The 18,231-nt window shown below is 52.0% G+C and overlaps 1 protein-coding gene across 2 annotated transcripts in view; it reads left to right on the top strand.

Annotated features, from left to right (window-relative positions):
- Positions 1–261: 261 nt before the first annotated feature.
- Positions 262–18,231, top strand: part of ARHGAP8 (Rho GTPase activating protein 8) — a 59,923-nt gene continuing 41,953 nt past the window's right edge. Inside the window, exon 1 of one of the 2 annotated variants that reach the window (XM_053584575.1) lies at positions 262–304. The gene's annotated coding sequence lies outside the window, so the exon portion shown is untranslated. Of the gene's footprint in view, positions 305–358; positions 396–18,231 lie in introns of those variants that run through there. The other variant, XM_053584576.1, reaches the window with a different exon arrangement.

Raw genomic sequence — 18,231 nt, 5'->3', positions numbered from 1 at the left:
GAGGTCCTGGCAAACCTCACTCCTTCCCTCCTGACTTTGCATAACCCTAAAATGGAGAAATAAATCATCCAGGGAAGTGCCCGCCCCGGTGCCCGGCCCAGTGCCAGGGTCCCCGCGCGCGCTCCGCCCTCCCCGGCCGGGTCCCGCAGTCTCCGGAGACCCGGGCGGACCCCCCGGGCCACAGCGCAGGTGTGGGAGGGGGCGGGGCTTGGGGGCGGGGCCTTCCCGGGAGCCACGTCCGGGGCGGGGCCGGGAGAGCGGCCGGGGTTGTAGGCCAGGTGCGGCGCCGCGGGACTGTGGCCAGGTAAGGCAGGTGTCTGCAGGGGGGAGCCCATTGGGTCCTGCGCCCCACGAGGGGCCACCGCGGGTGTGCGCGGCAGACTCACAGGGCCCAGGTAGGGACGACGAGGATGGCGCGGCGCTACGAGGGGCGGTGGGGAGACCCCGACACTCTGAGTCCCCGGGGCCTGCCCCACGAACGCTCCCTCCTGCCTCTCCCCGACACCCCCTCCTCCGCTTCTCCCCCTCCCTCACTTACCCCCTCTTGCGTTTTGATCTGGTCTGGCCGGGCTGTGTCCGCCCAAACTTTCCCTCCTGTAAAGGGGTCTAAGGTGGGACCAGGTGGGCACAATGTACTGATACCCCCCAGCCCTCACAACACACCTGAGGGGTGAGTGACGTCTTTTCCGGCTTACAGATGAGAATACTGAGGCCAGAACGGCTGCTGTGTCGATTCCAACTCACGCTGGGGCTGTGGCCAGTTCCACGCACAGCAGGGCCTGGACCTCCCAGTGTCCACAGGCCAGACTCAAAGTGAGCCATTGACAGTGGCCAGAGGCGGGAGGCCCTGCCCGACTTCTTTCACTTTTCTTTTTTCTTTTTTTCCCTTTTACAGGTAGCCCTCCCAAGCCCCCCTCCCACCCCCTAGCTTCAGAGCGACTCCTCTTTCATGTAAGCCCTGGCTGGTGCCTCCCTAGGCATTCCTTGGAGGCTGGGTCAGCACCACTGCCTGTGGAATTTCCCTACTGCCTTGGGCCCCTGGGGAGGGAGCTGCGGAGTAGTCCAGCAGGGGAAGGGGGGTGGGGGTCAGAATTCCTGTGAGTGGTTGTTTGGCCGTGTGGGGACAGGGCTTTGGCTGTCTGGTGGCCGCAGATTCGGGGTTTTATGGTCCAGGCTGTGTCAGTTGCAGAGAGCCTTGTTCAGTGCCTCTGCTTGACTGAGGTACAGTGTTGCCATTTGTCCAGGTGGGAACTCAGAACTTAATCTGAGACTCCGCAGTTTTGGAAGTCAACCTTCTCTGGCTGTCCTCTCTGTTGGCAGTTTAAGGATCATGTTTAAGAGCACCTCATTTAATACAGTGGCTACACGTGCACCCTAAACCAAAACCAGGGTGGGCAGGAGTAACAAGGGGTATGGGAGGTGGGCCTGAGCCCAGCTGGTCCTCATGAACAGCTCTCTGTGCGGTCTGGTCTCTGTGTGATAGAGAAAAGCCCTGAAGCTGTGGGAGGTCAGGGAAGGCTTCCTGGAGGAGGCAGTCATTGAGCTGGAAGACAGGTGAGATAGGAAGGGAAGGGTGTGCAGCTAGGTGGCTACGATTGTTCATCTGTGAGGTGCATGCAGGTGGAAAAGTCGGTGGAGTACTTGACAGGTGGGGCAGGTGAGAATTTACTCAAGTAATGTTATTGAAACAGGTGACTAAGCTTGCACATTATAGCATCTGCCTAATCAGCTAGTTTCAGGCTAAGCTGATCGTGGACATGTTATAGATGGGGGTATTAGAGGTAGCTTTAGTTAAAGACAGTACAGCAAAGGCTGGGCATGGTGGCTTACGCCTGAAATCCCAGCACTCTGGGAAGCCAAGGCAGGAGGATCCCTTGAGGTCAGGAGACCAGCCTGAGCAAGAGCAAGACCCATCTACTAAAAATGGAAAAACTAGCCAGGTGTTGTGGTAGGTACCTGTAATCCCAACTATTTGGGAGGCTGAGGCAGGAATATTGATTAAACCCAGGAGTTTGAGGTTGCTGTGAGTTAGGCCCATGGCATTCTAGCCTGGGCAACAGAGTGAGACTGAAAAGAAAAAAAAACAAAAAACAGGACAGCAGGGAGCTCAGGCCACCCTGGAGGTGACTGATGTTACTATTTTTCACCACATTAAAAACTCATCCCATTCCAATTCTACCCTCTGTTCACTGATAGGGAAACTGAGGCACAGACCGCACAAAGTGAGAAAGAGCTGTAGCAGGAGTCAGAGACTTAGTTTTTTAGGTGGTCACTTTGCTTCTCAAGGATTCATCCTTCTCCCCTGCAGAAGGACCTGTTAGCCGTCATTGTCCCGAGTGGCTGTCAAGCTCTAAATGCACACTTGATGTCCTTGTTCATACCACCCTCGCACCCTCGTTAGGCAGGGACTGATACTGTCCCTTTTACAGATGAAGAAATGGAGACAGGGATGGGTAGGTCACAGAGTCACTGTGATTGGAGAGCCAGGCTTTGGAGCCAGCTATGCTGCTGCTGCTGCTGCTGCAGTGTCCACACCATCCCCACCGTTCCCCCCACGCAGCACTACCTCCCTGAGCATTGAGATGTGCCCCCCAGGTGGTAGCCCGTGGTCTAGATTGGAAGCCGGCCTGTAATTACTCTTCACATCTGTGAAATGAGCATGAGGATATAAAAATGATGTTTCCACTTCCTTTCCAGATACATTTTTTAACTGTTTCCCCTTCACTCCTTTGGTTAAAATTGGTGGTCAAGGAGATGCACCATGTGTGTCCAGGTGCTTCCTGGCCTCCTGGGGTACATGTGAGGGGATCCCTTCTGGGCTCAGCACTGTGTGGGGCACTCTTGGAGATGGGTGTGAGTGGCAGGGGAGCACATTGCTCCTGAGTCCTGCCCCAGCGTCCTTAGGTGGAATGTCCCTGGAACTCCGGACAGCTAATTCTGCCCAGGTTTCTGGGTCCCCAGAAGGCAGGGAACCTGGCTGAGTGACTCTCACCAAGTCACTTCTTTGGGCCCCCATTTTCTGTCCTCTCAAATGGGCATCAGAAGACGTGAGGCTCCAGGGAATGATGCTGGTGCTCAGAGGATACAGGGCAGTGCAGTGATTATAACGGGGACTGGAGCCTGACCTCTGACTCCTGCTGTGTGCCCCTGAGTAAGCTGCTAGCCACTCTGTGCCGGGGTAATAACAGGCACTGTGAAACAGGGACTGTTACTACCTGCTCAAAGGGTTATAATATATATAAATGAGTTCATTAGTATGTGGAAAGTGCCTAAAACCAGGCATGGCACCTTTATTATAGATGTCTGCTTTTACTGGCATGAATTCTACCTCCTGACTCTGGAAACAGGTGAAGAAGAGTGTGTGGAGACTTTTTTTCCGTGCTAAAGCCCAAGACCTGGCAGCCAGGTCAGAGCAGGGAGCAGGTCATCCAGTAGTGAATTTTCCCAGTGACTGCCCGGAGGGAACTTGTTGGGTTGGTTAGGATTCCAGAAACTCCTGAGAGCTGCTCCTCCCTTCCCCCACCTGGTCATACGGTGAAAGGGAGCAAAGGAATCCCCTGAAGGGTTGTGAGTTGGCTGGGCTGGTGGATTTGTTATCTACGCAGGGTGGTGGGGAGCTGACCCGAGGAAGGTGGGGCTTCTCTGCGGCTCCTTTCTGGGTTTCGTTCTTGGAGCCTCAGAGACCCCTGCCTCCGTGACTCTCTCCTCCATCTCTACAGCGGGCTGCCACGGAGTCGTAAGACCTTGCACTTTATATGAGTTTATTTATTTAAGGTTTTTATGTCTGAAGGATGAATGATGAGCCCCGTCTGCCAGCCTCAGCCTCAGCCCCCTGCTGCCAGCCAGGCCTGTGCTCACCACCACCCCTCCCCACTCCTACATCTCCCACCCTGCACTCCCCCATCCCTGCCCCTATTCCCACGTCATTTTAGAGCAGTGACCAGGCCTCACACTCTCCATATATTGCAGTGTGAATCCTTTTTTAAAAAATTATGTTCTCCCCAACTTTATTAAGGCCTGATTGACAAATAAAATGGTGTGTGTTTATGGGGTTCTGTGCTGTGTCGGTCCGTGTGTGCATCCTGAGGTCAAGTCAAGCTTGAATCCCTTTCTTTTGTATGACTGCAACACCATTGTCGCATTTTAAACACTTAGCAATAATTCCTTAATTTTATCCACTGCTCAGTCTATATTCAAATTCCCAATTGCCTCAAATATCCTAGTTTCTTTTAGGTTTGTTTGTTTGTTTGTTTGTAGAGACAGAGTCTCACTTTGTCGCCCTCAGTAGAGTGCTGTGGTGTCAAGGCTCACAGCAACCTCTAGCTCCTGGGCTTAGGCGATTCTCTTGCCTCAGCCTCCCCAGTAGTTGGGACTACAGGCGCCCACCACAACGCCTGGCTATTTTTTTGTTGCAGTTTGGCTGGGGCCCGGTTTGAACCTGCCACCCTCAGAATATGGGGCCAGCACCCTACTTACTGAGCCAAAGGTGCTGCCCAGGTTTTTTTTTTTCTTTAATTACTAACAAGATTCAAATAAGGACCATGCACAGCAGCTGGTTAATCCCTCTTGTAAACCCCTTCTAAGCTTTAGCCTCCCTGCTCTGGAGTGCTCTTACGTTACTTCCGCATCTGTTGTGATAGTCACGATGCCCTGCTCTGTGTTGTCACATCGGTCACTTTGCTCAGTCTTTGTCACAGGCTTTGGGTGTTGGTGCAGGAGGTTGCCCATTTCACAGATGAGAAAGTGGGGTCTGAAGGGAATGGACCAGTCTCACTGGGGTGGCCTGGGCCTGCACCCCCTCCATTCCTCGTCCCTGCTGCCAGGTCACAGCGGTCAGTACAGGGGTAGGTGGCCTCTACCTTAGATTTAGAGGAGGGATCTCTGGATGGGGTTACACAGGGTGTCTGACCAGGAGGGAGGCAGAAGCTGGCCTGCATTGAAGGGAAAGTCTTCACACAGCCTAGCTAAAGAGTAACCATCTTTTTCTATAAAGAGCAACTGAAGGTTGAGGGTGGGTTCAAGGGGTCCCCATGTATCATAATTTAATTCCTGAGAAGATAGATTAAATTGAGACTGAGTTAATGAATTGGACTTAAGCCATTGGTGATAATGGAAACCATCTAGGAATCACCTGTACTTTGTGTGGTGGGACAGCATGTGTAAAGGTCCTGAGACGGGAGCACTGTGGTGTGTTTGAGGGGCAGCCCAGAGGCCTGTGCTGCAGAGCTGAGGGACTGGGTGGAAGTGGCATGACATGAGAAGTTTGAATTTTTTTCCAAGAGTGACAGGAAGCCCTTGACATCCAGAAGGTTGTCATGGTAGATAGTAGGCAGGTTGGATATTCAGATCTGAGGAGGGGGAGAGATCAGGGCCTGAGATCTAAGTTTAGGAGAGGAGGTCACAGATTTAGCATTCCTTCGGGAGGAGAGAAAAGGACCCGCTGTGTGTTCCCCACTCTGCTGAGTCTGAAGGTGGATGCTGGAGATTATGGCAGAGGCCCCAGCTGCAGCCACTTCATGGCACAGGAGAGGGTGTGCGAAGCAGATGGCGGGAGTGGCCCCAGAGTGCGGCAGGGCCAGGCAGGGCCTTGAATTCCGGCTCTGTCCTGTGCCCTCTGCCTATTGTCTCATTTAGCAGGCATGCCCAGTCCCCTGCTGGCATCCTTGACCCTGGGCTGGCTGAGTGCTAGGACTCAGACAGGAAGGACACTCAGACACATGATGGAGACTGATAAGGGCTGTGATGGAGCTGAGACAAGTGGTGGCACTTGGGCATCAGGAAGCTGTGGCTGTAGTTAACAGAAAATGCAACTCTGAACTGGCCCCCAAATCAAGGGAAATATATTGGCCCATGTAGCCAAAGAAGTCTAGGGATGATATGGAGATCAGGTATGGCTTCATCTGGGCTTGGCTATTCCCTGCCTTCTTTGTGGACTGCTGGCTCTTCAGAGGGGCAGCAAGTTGGCTGTGGTCACCTAGCCCTCATCTCTGTACATAGCTGCATGGCCTGCAACTGCCCCACCAGTATGGGGACTATTACCTGGAGACAATGATGAGGTCCATACATTTGGAAAAGCAAGCTTTGTTTCTTATAAAGGGTTGCAGCCAGTGGTTGGCTGTTCCAACAGGCCAGGAAGCAAAGCCTGGAAGAGAGGGATGGACATTGGGAAGAGGAATTTATGCTGAGTGGGGTGGCCAAAATATATGTCTTTAACTCCTCCTGTGGAGGAGTCATGAATATTTATGAAAGGAGAACCGTGCTTTAGGCCCCTTTATGGAGTCTGTGTCCAGAAAATGGCAGCCCTCTGGTGTCAAAAGGAGGGGCAAGGATGTGAAAACCCTCTGTGCACATGCTCTGTGGGCTGGTTAAAAACCCCGCCGTGTGGGTCGGCTCTTACACAGGCAGAAAGCTGGTCTGGGTCACCAGATCTGTTTCTGTTTAGCCCATAGGGAAAAAGCCTTTAGCAAGGGAAGGGATATAATGAAATGTGTTTGACGTCCTGGCCCGTTACTGCTGAGAACTCAGTTTTAAGATTTCTCTGCAATCCCCTTGGCCAATGGGGTGTCTGTACACAGTCAGTGGGGAGCTTAGGGTTTTATTTTAGTTCACAGGACTCGGTATGTTGTGATGAAGAGTGGGGTGGTTGAGGGCCTGCATGAACCCATTCATGTCTACCTGAGGCAAGAGGATGAAAATTACTTTTTATAGAGTATCACTGTGGGACCGTGGAATCTCAGCCCAGTTGTGACCCCACTCAGCCAAGAGCAGGTGCACCTTCCCTCATCACAGTTGGACTTTCCACCCGAGAATTGTCCATTAGTGCCTGCATCAGGTGTGACCGCCTGCCGGCCCCTTTCTTCCTGGGTCGCAGAGGGCAGGCCTGGAAGGCATCGGGTCCCCCTCCCCCTCCCCCAAGCCCTTCATTAGAATGCCCAGTTCTGAGACAGGAGCCCAGGCTGTGCAGACACCTCTGTAAGCCCGTCCTCTGTATACCCTGCACATTGGATGTGCCACTCAAATCAAATTTGGTGCTAATTTGCTTGAGGTAAGTAGGTGTTAATTTGTAGCTACAGCATTAAGATAATTGCTGTGAGGGTCTGTTTGTGTAATGTGCAAATATTTTTTCAGCAACAAACCCTTCTGCTATGAATTATAAATAGGAGAGTTGGGCGTTTGAAATCTCTTTTGCATAACGTGCATTTTGCAGATGTCTGTTCTGGTCCAGGCCTCTGATAAGGGGCTGTAGCTCAGCCAGCTCAGGATCACAGATGCTGCCCAAAGCCCCTGCCCCGATAGAGGCCCAGAGGGACAGGGTGACAGTGAGTCTGGGGGTGTAGGGGTGAGCTTGTGCTCTGAAGCACACTGCCCAGGAGAAACGGTCCATTTGCAATGTCTGGGTTGATGTGTTTCATTTTGGGGTATATAGAAGGCCTGCAGGTGCCAGCCCCTATACCAGGTAATGGGGATACTGTCTGAGCAGGTCCAGCATGAGCTCGGTTCTAATAAAACTTTAATCCTCATAGGGAGACCCACAGTATCATTAGCCAAAGGATCACAGAAATAAGTACAGTCTATTGACTGAAAAGAACCCAAACTCTGTAAAATAATTTAGAGAAGCTTATTCTGAGCCAAGGATGTGTGACCACAGCCTGGAGCCACACCCAAGAAGCCTTGAGCAAGTGGTCTCACCTTGGTGGAGTTACAGTTTGGTTGTATACATTTTAGGGAGACAGGTATTACATGTAAAGTCACAAATCAATTCATAGAAAGAGTACAGCAGTTTGCCCCCAAAAGGCAGAACACTGTGATTACAGCTTATAGATCAGCTGAAAGATTCTTTGATTTGTAATTGGTTTAAGAAATGAACCATTGTCTAAAAGCTTGGACTGTTTTAAGACAAGGAAATGTTAATCAGAGACAAGCCACCAGACGTATACTCTGTTAAGTTAGTGACCTGCAGGTGTGGTTTAACACTCCTCTTACATGGCCTTATGCCTGTTAATGGTTCTCTGCCTTGTTACAGAGAATAACGCCAAAAGGAACAGGGCATAGCTAGCTAGGCGTGTCTGACCGCCCTTCTCTGATAGCTGGCAACTCAGTTTTAGGGATGTTTTTAGGAGGTGGGGGGTCTCAGGAACAGCCTGGAAGTCAGCTGTGGTGGGCAGGTGGGGCGGAAGGCATCTTTTCATGCCTTTGACATTTCCCATTGTACTCAGAGTCATTCTGGTTGGAGGCTGAGTCAGATGACTGGGGATCCAGATTCAGCTCTCTACTGATTTGCTGTGTGTCTTTGGGCAAGCACTTAACCCTCTCTGGGCCTCTGTTTTCTGCTCTACAATGTCAGCTGATGCACACAGTGCTCACTGTGGTCATTCCTGTCTGGGATGCTGACAGTTCACGGGAGGGAGAAATGGGGTATGTGGAAGAGGCCGTGTCAGTTTGGGCTCTCCAGGGAACCAGGAGCCATAGTGATTGTGTGTGTGTTTTCACACACACACTTCGGAGAAAGCTGAGAGCTGCTTTCAACTACAGGACTGCGGGAGGGAAGAGGGGCTCGTGGGCTCACCCCAGCAGATCCTCCCAGCTGTGCGACACAAGATCCGGATTATGTGTGGTGCTCACACTGAGCACGCAAACTTCAAAACAAGTAATCCAGTCTGCGCTTTTTGAGATAAGTGATCAGGGTAAAAGGTTTTGCTCTTGTGAGGGAACATAAGAAACAAATATCATTTTGTCTGGAAGAGGCCAAGGCTGGAGGGAAACAATGCCTTCCTGACTTCAGAGGCCACTGGGCTCCTGGGCTACAAGCAGGTTCCTCCCTGAGGGCAGTGAGTGGCCCTGGGGGGCTGTAGCTGGTGTACCTTAGGGGTACCTTAGGAGATGCCCCTGCATTTTCAGGGAGGGATGTGTCCCAGTGGGACCTGGTGTCTCCAGAAGTTGCTATCTGTCTGGTTTGTTCCACGTTTATCACTGATCTATGCTGATGCTGAGGGCCAGGGTTCCAGGCTAGCCCACAAAAGGGGTATACCCAGGACTCTGGGAGCTCTAGGGAGGTGTGGGGTGGACCCTGAGGATGCAGTGGGGTCAGATGGTGGGAGTGGGACAGGACAGGGCGGGGCTGGGCTGGGTCGGGCTGGGACTTGTTCTTCCTCTTATCGTCAAGCTTTGGGAGTCCCTCCTGCCTGCTGGGAGGTTCCCGTAGAATGAGAGGGTGACGGGGACCCCAGGGGCAGGAGCAGCCTTCGTCACTCCTATGCTGGGCAGCCAGGTCTTTTTGGGCAGCCAAGGGACAAGTGACCAATGAGCAGCAAGTTCTCAGCTGGCCAGGCTTCCTGTGCAGTGCTCCTTCCTGACTAGCTGCCCTGGGCTGCGTCCTGAGGGTCAGTATAGACCACTGAGCTCTTTTTCTTGCTTTCACAGAGGGCAGGGGCTGGCTCCAGGTGGGATGTGGGTAAGGGTCCCAGCCTGGGTGTCACCCTCCTCCCTCCCAGGCCCCCAGCAAGCCAGCCCCAGCTTGGGGAGAGCTGAACTTGGAGGAGGAACCCAGTGGGGCCAGGTGGGGCATGGTGGGCCTCCCTACCTGGGGAGTGGTGCCCCGCACCTGCCAGGAGGCAAACTGATCCCAAGTCTGTGTCAGGGTCCCTCCCGCTTACCTCAGAAGTGGCTGTGTGCTCCCTAGGATCAGGTAGTTGTGGAAAAACATGGGGCTGGGGGGCAGAGTGGTGGCGGGTCCCAACCCTGGCGGGCATGTGTGTGTTATTGGTGGTCAGATCTGGAAGTAATTATCTACACTGGAGTTGGAAGGAGTGTCAACTGAGGGGGCCTTCTGGGGGCTGAGGGCGTGGAAGTGCAGCATGGAGGAGCCAGTGTGCGCGCGTTAGAGGTACAGAGAAGGTATGCATGCGGTGTGCTGAGCCTGTGCATGGGAGAGAGATACGGAGAAGGCGTGCGTGTGGCGTGCTGAGCCCTCGCCTGCCTGTCTTCCTGGGCCTCTGCCCCAGGGTACCCTCCTGGGCTCTCGGCCGCCCTTTCTTCCTCCCTCTCCTCTGTCCTGGGCTCCTAGCCCTGACAGCCCAGAGAGGGCACAGCTCTCGGCCAAGGCCACACAGCAGTCTAGCAGCAGAGTCCAACTGGAGAGAGCAGATGGCAAGGGCTTCAGGGAGAGTGGGGTAGGAGGTAGAGGGAGGAGGCTGGTTGAAATTGGTGGAAACTATTTGGCTCTTAACGCAAAAAACCAGTGTCAAGGAAAAGAAAATATGTTGAGATGGGAGCAATGGGAGGTATCCCTGGGCTGATTTGCTGTGTGACCTTGAGCAGATGTCTGCCCCTCACTGGCCTCAGTTTCATTCTCTGATAAATGGGAAAGTTGGACTTTACCAGGGTAATGGAGCTGTGCAAGGTCGGTTGGACTGCCTGTCTTCCTCCTTTCCTCCCTTCCTCCCCCCTCCCTCCCACCTTTTCTCTCTTCCTCGCTCCCTTCCTCCCTTCATCCCCCCTCCCTCCCTCCTTCCCTCCTCCTACCACTGTTTTTATGAAAATTGTTCAGACTACAGAGACATTTAAGAAATGCTACCGAGAACACACATACGCTCCTTACCTTGATTCAGAAATCGCTACCATCCTTTGTGGGCACTTCCTCTCTCCCCGCGTTAGCTGAACTACTGGAGAGAAAGTGGCAGACACCCTCGCTCCCTGCTGGGTGTGTCCTCTGTCCCTGATACCAGTATCACACCGAAGGAGAGGAACAGTAATTCCTTAACATCGTGTCCTATTCAGGCCACATTCACATTTCCTAATTGTCCCTGGGACACCCAGTGTCCCTCCCCTCCTACGTTAGAATCTGGCATCCAGGCTGAGTTTTCTGGGCCCCGGGAAAGAGACGGCAGAGCAGCAGGAATGAGGCCTCACCCTTCATCCACTTCTGTCCCCAGTTGCACCCCCTTAACCAATCCTCCTCTCTCTTTCTGTCTTAAAAGATAATTTCCAGAAAAGGATAAAATCATCACGTTCATACAGGTATAGAAACAAACATGTTAAAAATTCTACTTTACTTGGCTTGGCACCCATAGCACAGGGTTACAGCACCAGCCACATACACCGAGGGTGGCGGGTTCAAACCTGGCCCGGGCCAGCTAAGCAATGACAACTGCAAAAAAAAGATAGCCAGGTGTTGTGGCGGGCTACTTGGGAGGCTGAGGCCAGAGAATCGCTTAAGCCCAAGAGGTTGAGGTGGCTGTGAGCTGTGATGTCATGGCACTCTACCAAGGGCAACATAGTGAGACTCTATCTAAAAAAAAAAAATTCTACTTTTCTTACAATGAAGAGACAGGTGGCTGCTATAATCAGTTCAAAAGACTCACAAATAGATGGGGAACCTGGAGCAGGTGCAGAAAGAGAGGTGGACCTGGCAGGTGGGAGGGAGCGTCCAGAACCATACCAGGTGTACGGGATTCACACCGCAGCTTCTGAGGCCTGCCCCTCTGGAGCTGCCATGGCTCCCCCAGACTCAGACCCCAGTGAGCCTGCGGGCTGTGCTGTGCACGCAGCGTATGGCTCCCTGGAAGCCCAGATGTCCACACCCAGGTGACTGATGATGCCGTTCCCTCCCCCATCCTCCCACACTGAGCTCTTGGTGTCTGAGCGCCCACTGCTTCCCAGACACCCCTTGACCACAGCATGATTGCACAGTGCCTATGCTGAGTTGATCAGTTTCCTGGCCTGTCCACCTACCCAGAGTATGGACGCTGGTGAGCACCCCTTCCTCCCATCGGCACAGCAGGTCTCCTGCAGGGCCTTTCCAGGTGATTTGGTGCAATCAGCTTTCAGCTGCATGGCAATAATCTTGTGCCAGAGACTGGTTTACGTTCCACCTGTTGCACATTAGTGAGTCAGTGGTGCTGGGCTCGATGCCTGGGGCCCCACCAGATGCTTTCTGCTCCCCAGAGGGGCAGGTGATCTGTGGCTTCCGACGTGAAGGCATGCAAAGGCCTGAGGTCATCACGTGGGGCACGGCCCCAGACGTCTACTGAGCCCCTGGCCCTGTGGACATACCCTCCATATCAGGCTCCAGGGGGTGGGAGAGGATGGAGGCCCTGTGGGGAGGCTGGGCAGGTCTGAGACCACAGGGAAGCTGGCTGGTTCCTGCTGTTGGCCAGGGTCTCTGGGACACAGCAGCTGTGTCAGACTAGAGCAAAGACTGGTTTGAAAAATCCAATTGTCATAGACATTTTGGAAGTCTAAAAAATCTGAATATCGTCTGGTTATGTGAAGAACTCCTAGTTAAAAATAATTAAAGGTAGAGATTTTTTTCCCCTCTATTGGGCTATATGACATAGGGTAGAGATGTTGAGTGAAAAAAAAGCAGATAATAAAACAGCTTTTATCTCTTGTGGTTAAGAAAGTTTATCTGAAAAGATCTTCAGTGAGGCCTTCAGAGGGAGGTCTAGGGAGTGGCAGGAATGTGCTTGTCAAATTATTTTTCTTTATTGTTTAGTTTTCTATAATTATAATATTAATGTATAATGTGTTAATTACATTAAAATATAGTCATATTCTAATATTTAATATATGTTGACATATTAACAATGCACGTTAACAATATATAACATGAGCATTATGTTACATGTATATTATATTATTATATGATAGATAAGATATGTACATTAGCATATAGTCTTCTGTAATGTCCAATACTGGGTCCGCTGTTTTTTTGTTTTTTTTTTTTTCTTTGAGACAGAGCCTCAAGCTGTCACCCTGGGTAGAGCACTGTGGCACCACAGCTCACAGCAACCTCCAACTCCTAGACTCAAGGGATTCTCCTGCCTCCGCCTCCCAAGTAGCTGGGACTACAGGTGCCCGCCACAACACCCAGCTATTTTTTGGTTGCAGCTGTCATTGTTGTTTGGCGGGCCGGGCTGGATTCCAGCTCAGGTGTATGTGGCTGGCTCCTTAGCCGCTTGAGCCACAGGTGCCAAGCCTGGGTCTGCTGTTTTAAGAAATGCTTTCCAAGTATGGCTGCAGCCCACATGGTGCACTCAAGTCCCTGGCTGCCCCTGGGGTCCCCCAGAGGCAGGTGGGGTCACTGATGGGGGAGTTTCTCTTTCCTTTGGTTCTGAGATGCTGAGAACCACTTCTCTGAAGGCTCTGGTCTCAAGTCTAGATGTTTACAGTGTTCCTGGATCTTTACCTGGAATCCTTGTCTATGGAGTCTCAGTGGCCATTTAACAATTGTATAAATAAAACGTGTGCCTGCTCTTAAGTGCTTCACACACATTATGTCTTTCAACTGTGGCTCAGCAAGGGAGGGATGTCCAGCTCAGCACAGCTGGGCACCTGCGGCCGCAGGAGACTGTGCAGTGTGTGCGGGGCCGGCGGCCACATACTCCACCCCTACTGGCTGTGCAGCCTTAGGCAGCTTGCCTTCTTCAGCTTGCCAGGCCTCAGTTTTCCCATCTTTAAATGGACATAATGATGGACTGGACTTTGTGAGAATTAACCAAGGCAACATATTTGAAAAAGGACTTTGCAAACTGTGAAGCAGTCACTTTTTTTTTTTTTTTTTTTTTTTGAGACAGAGTCTCACTATATTGCCCTGGTAGAGTGCTGTAGCGTCACAGCTCACAGCAGCCTCAAACTCTTGAGCTTAAGCGATTTTCTTGCCTCAGCCTTCCAAGTGGCTGGGACTACAGGCGCCCACCACAACACTTGGCTATTTTTTGTTGCACTTCTCGTTTTAGCTGGCCTGGGCTGGGTTCGAACCCACCAGCCTCAGTGTATGTGTCTGGCACCCTACCCGCTGAGCTATGGGTGCTGCCCTAGCAGTCACTTTTAATACTGCGTCTTTAAGAGCTTTAGCTCGCTGCAGCCTGTGAAGTCAGCTGGTGATGCTGATATGGAGTGGGACATGGGGCTGTGTGCTGAGGTGAGGCCAGGGCTCAAGGAGACCAGGAGGTCCGGCCTGTGACCAGTCTCTTTCTGGTCCCCAGAGGGGACCTGCACTCGAAGAGCAGGAGGGAGGCACTCTGGAGCTGCAACCCTGTGTGTAGAGGGCAAGGGGCAGGGTCCCTAAACTCCCCTCCCCAGGTGCTCCTCTTTGTTTGAAGCAGCCAGATACTGCGCAGGGCAGTGGGGTGAGATCCGGTATCCGAGGGAGTGAGTCATGTGTCTAGACACAGGTGGGCAGTCCATAGTTCTCACCCGCCACTCAGACCTACCCTGTCCACCCCAGCCAGGGACACTAACTCCCAGCCCAGATGGTGCTGGGCCATGCTCCTGTGGCCTGGGTGTTGGGCTAAATATTTGGGGGTCTATGGATGCTCCAGGTTGACGTGGGGTATGACAGAGTTGATTACAAAATGTGCACATGATCTGATTGTAGCGTTATAAAATACAGGTGCCTCTGGGCAATGACTGGCTGGGAATGTGCAAAAAGAAAAAGTGTAGCCCAGAGTTCTGGCTGCCGTTTCCTCTTAAGAGTCCTTTAATGTTCTCATGCCCTGTTGCTATGTGGTAATGAGGGTGGAGCATCAGGAAGTCTGGGGGATTTAAGGAGGCAAAATGGAACTAGCCAGGTTCATTAAAAGGTGGTACTATCTTTCTGGAACAGAGAGGCTGTGATCAAGGGGAAGCAGTGTCCCCCAGGCCTTGCTGAATTAGTGTTGATGGTGCTGTCATTTCTAATTACTAGCTGCAGGGTGAGTCTGGGATCAGGTGTATGTCTGGAGGGGTGAGTCGGCTGTGCGTGTTACATCTCTGATGCAAAGACAGATTTCCCTCCGAGCAGTTTATCAGAGATAAAGTTCATGTATCAAAATATTAGATTAAAAAATGCATTGATTGTTTTATTCTCTAAAAGTAGAAAATATAGAGACAGATTTCTCTGACTTGTTTTAAACATGCACTGATTTTTCAAAGAAAAATGGCACTCATTTTGTTAGAAGTGACAACTTATCTCTAACCCAGACTGGCTTACGCAGAAAAGGGGGTTTGTTGGAGCTTCACATTCAGGTACAGCTGGATCCAGGTGCAGTGCTTCAGGGAGTTGGCTTTTCCCATCTCTCAACTCTGTCCTCTGTCACTGGATTCGTTTTTCTCAAGTTCCATGGTGGTGATCTTTGGCAGTTCCAGATCCATACCTCCAATTTTAAATTTCTATGTAAAATTCTCAAATTTTAAATTTCTGCATTTAAACAGACTGACTCAGCCTTTAGGGGGACCTATCTGCGCTGTGGAGCCATGTGAGGTTGCCCCTAATCCAAGTGGTTTTTTTTTTTTTTTTTTGAGACAGAGTCTCACTTTGTCGCCCTCAGTAGAGAGCTGTGACATCACAGCCCACAGCAACTTCAAACTCTTGGGCTTAAGTGATTCTCTTGCCTCAGCCTCCCAAGTAGTTGGGACAACAGGTGCCCAGCACAATGCCCAGCTATTTTTTAGAGATGAAGTCTCACTCTGGCTCAGGCTGGTCTAGAACTCATGAGCTCAGGCAATCCACCCACCTCAGTCTCCCAGAGTGCTAGGATTACAGGTGTGAGCCACCATGCCCAGCTTTTTTTTTTTTTTTTTTTTTTTTTTTTTTTCATTTTAAAGAGACAAAACAGCCAGGGGGGTCCCTTGAAGGGGCTTTTCTATATTTCTCAAACCCTGTGGGCTTGAGCGAGGAATGCCCCAGGCTGTGCGTGCTGCTCCTCAGGGCCCCCCATGCCGGGATTCTGAAGAGGGGCCAACAGGACAGGCTGCCGGCCAGGAGAGCATGTCCGGGCTGGACGTGGAGAAGCTGGTGGAAATAGATCATGTGTGTCTCCTCCAGGCTCATCCTGGGAGAAGCAGGTCCTTGGTGTACATTTCTCTTTTGAGTGGATAATACATGAATATGACTCAAAAAATCTAACTGTACCCAGTGAAAAGCCTGCCTCCAACTCATCCATAGGCCCCACCCTCACCCCCATAGGGGCCACCGCAGAGTTCCTTCATGCAGATTGCAGTAAACCCCCAGGGCTGACAAGTCACTCCTGGGTTCTGAAGCTTCAGTGAGATAACACTGGGTGCTGTGGCATCCTCTGAGGTGCTAGGATCCCTGTCCCCATTTTACAGACAAGAAACTGAGGCCCAGAGGTTCTTGAAGACCAAGCCTGGGGGGAACTGGGTGACAGGGCCCCAGCTGGGAGGAGCACCTCCCTTCAGGGGCAGGGAGACACCTTTCCCTGGAAGCCGTGCGTCCGAGTCAGAGGCAGCTACTGTCCCTGCTGCATGTGGGGCCTCGGGTTCCACTCATTGATCCAGTTTCCTCCTCAGGGTTTGAAAGAACCAGAGGAGGATGGAAGGACCTATGGTTACCCCTAGACGCGGAGGTCCTGGCAGGGTTTTGCACACCAAGCACAATTTTCCTCCTAGCCTCATAATCTCACAGTCCGGTTTGCTCAAGGCGAGCGAGCTGGGATCCTAAACCATTTCTCGTTCTGTCATTAGGATAGCATGACGATCGTGCGGGTCTGGGGGTTGCCGTAGTGAGGTGCGGGTTTGGGTTGTGTTTGGTTTGGTTTGTGTTTGGGTTGTCCTTTAGCGGTGCTCCAGCACCCTGGCACACTCTGCTTCCTTACAGATGTGCCCCCACGTGCTGCAGCGTTTCATTTGGTTTCAGGTTAACATAAGGGTACATAAGATTTGCATTTGTTAGGTCAAGTCCAAGTGGCAGCTGAACCGTCTCCCAGGAGGTCTGTCAAAGACCCCGACATGGTGCCCGACAGGTGAGAGCTCACCAATGCCCCATCTCCTCCCCCATTTTTTGAATTTAAATGTGTTTTCTCTCGTGTAAGCGTGGAGTTGTTTATCTACTAGTTTCATAAGAGTATCAAGTACTTTGGATGCTTGCTTTTTCATTCTTGTGATATTTTACGTAGGAAGATGTTCTCCAAATAGCTTTTATTTTTAATTGAGGTAATATTCGTGTACCATTAAGTTAACCATTTAAAACCATTTAAAATGCATAGCTCAGTAGTGGTTAGGCCATTCCTGGGGTTTCATACCCACTGCCTTTATCTGATTCTAGAGCATCGTATCACTTTATAGGAAACCCGTACCCACTAGCGGCCACTCCCCTTCCCCCAGCCCCTGGCAGCCGTGCCCAGGGAGTTGCCATTTCATGTAATGGGTGGTTAGTGTCTTCGGTCTAACCATGTTTTCAAGTCTGTCCGTGGTGTAGCATGTGGCAGAATGTCATCTCTTTATGGCTGAGTAATGTTCTATGGGGAAGAGAGACCACGTTTTGCCCATCTGCGCATCCACTGGTGAGCATTTGGGCTGTTGTGAAGGGTACTGCTTTGAACACGCATGCTACATGTATTAGCTTCAGATGCCATTTTCAGTGTTCTTGGGCACACTGGGAGTGGACCTGCTGGGTCCCACGGTGATCCTCTGTCAGCTCCGTGAGGAGCTGTGGGACTGTTCTCCACAGTGTGTGTCTGCATCATCGACATCAGTGTGCTCCCGTGGATGCAGAGAGGGTGGCCTTTCCTTGTGGCTGATGTGCAGGGCCACCATGGGTTACCTTCTGGGAGAGGCCAGCCCAGCTCCAGCCTGACCTTCACACGCCCATCCCCCTTACTGGGCCAGGCCACCTCTGCACCAGGCCCCTCTGCCTCCAGCTTTCCTCTTGACCCTCTTGGGGTCCTCCTGGGCTCCCTGGATGAAGCCCCATCTTCACCACAGCTGGAGACCCTATGGTCTGGTCTGGCTCCCGCCCCTGCCCTCCCCCTCCTGCAGTGGGGCGGTTCCTCTCTCCAGAGCGCTCACTCCCTTGACATTTGATGCCTGTCCATACTCAAGCTGTCCTTATGGACAGGGGCCCTGGGGAAGCCTGCTGGGGTCAGGTGCTCTCAGAGGCAGGACAGATCGTTCCTCTCTGCTGCTGCCCAGCACCAGGGGCCCACACCTGGGGGCTTGCAAATGAAGTTTGGTCTCCAGTGGTCTCCCACTCCCCAGCCCCTGCAGCCTCTGCTGCCTCTGTAGCCAGAGCAGGCCACCCACTGACTCAGGATGCCCAGGGGCTCTGTCACACATTGAGAGTGAAGGACTCCGCCCCGACCCCCATGACCTCCTCACTCCTGCTCTGGGCTCCTCTGTCCAGCATCGGAGCCTTAGTTTCCATTCCTGTCAATATAGACGGTATCCAACCCCTGGGTCTTATTTTTCTCCCTCCATGAGAGAATATGGGTGGACACGGGTGCTCAGGTGAGG

Source organism: Nycticebus coucang, chromosome 3 (genome assembly GCF_027406575.1).
Source record: "Nycticebus coucang isolate mNycCou1 chromosome 3, mNycCou1.pri, whole genome shotgun sequence".
NCBI lineage: Eukaryota > Metazoa > Chordata > Mammalia > Primates > Lorisidae > Nycticebus > Nycticebus coucang.
The sequence above is the reverse complement of the archived record's forward strand: the minus strand, read 5'-3'. Positions and strand labels throughout refer to the sequence as shown.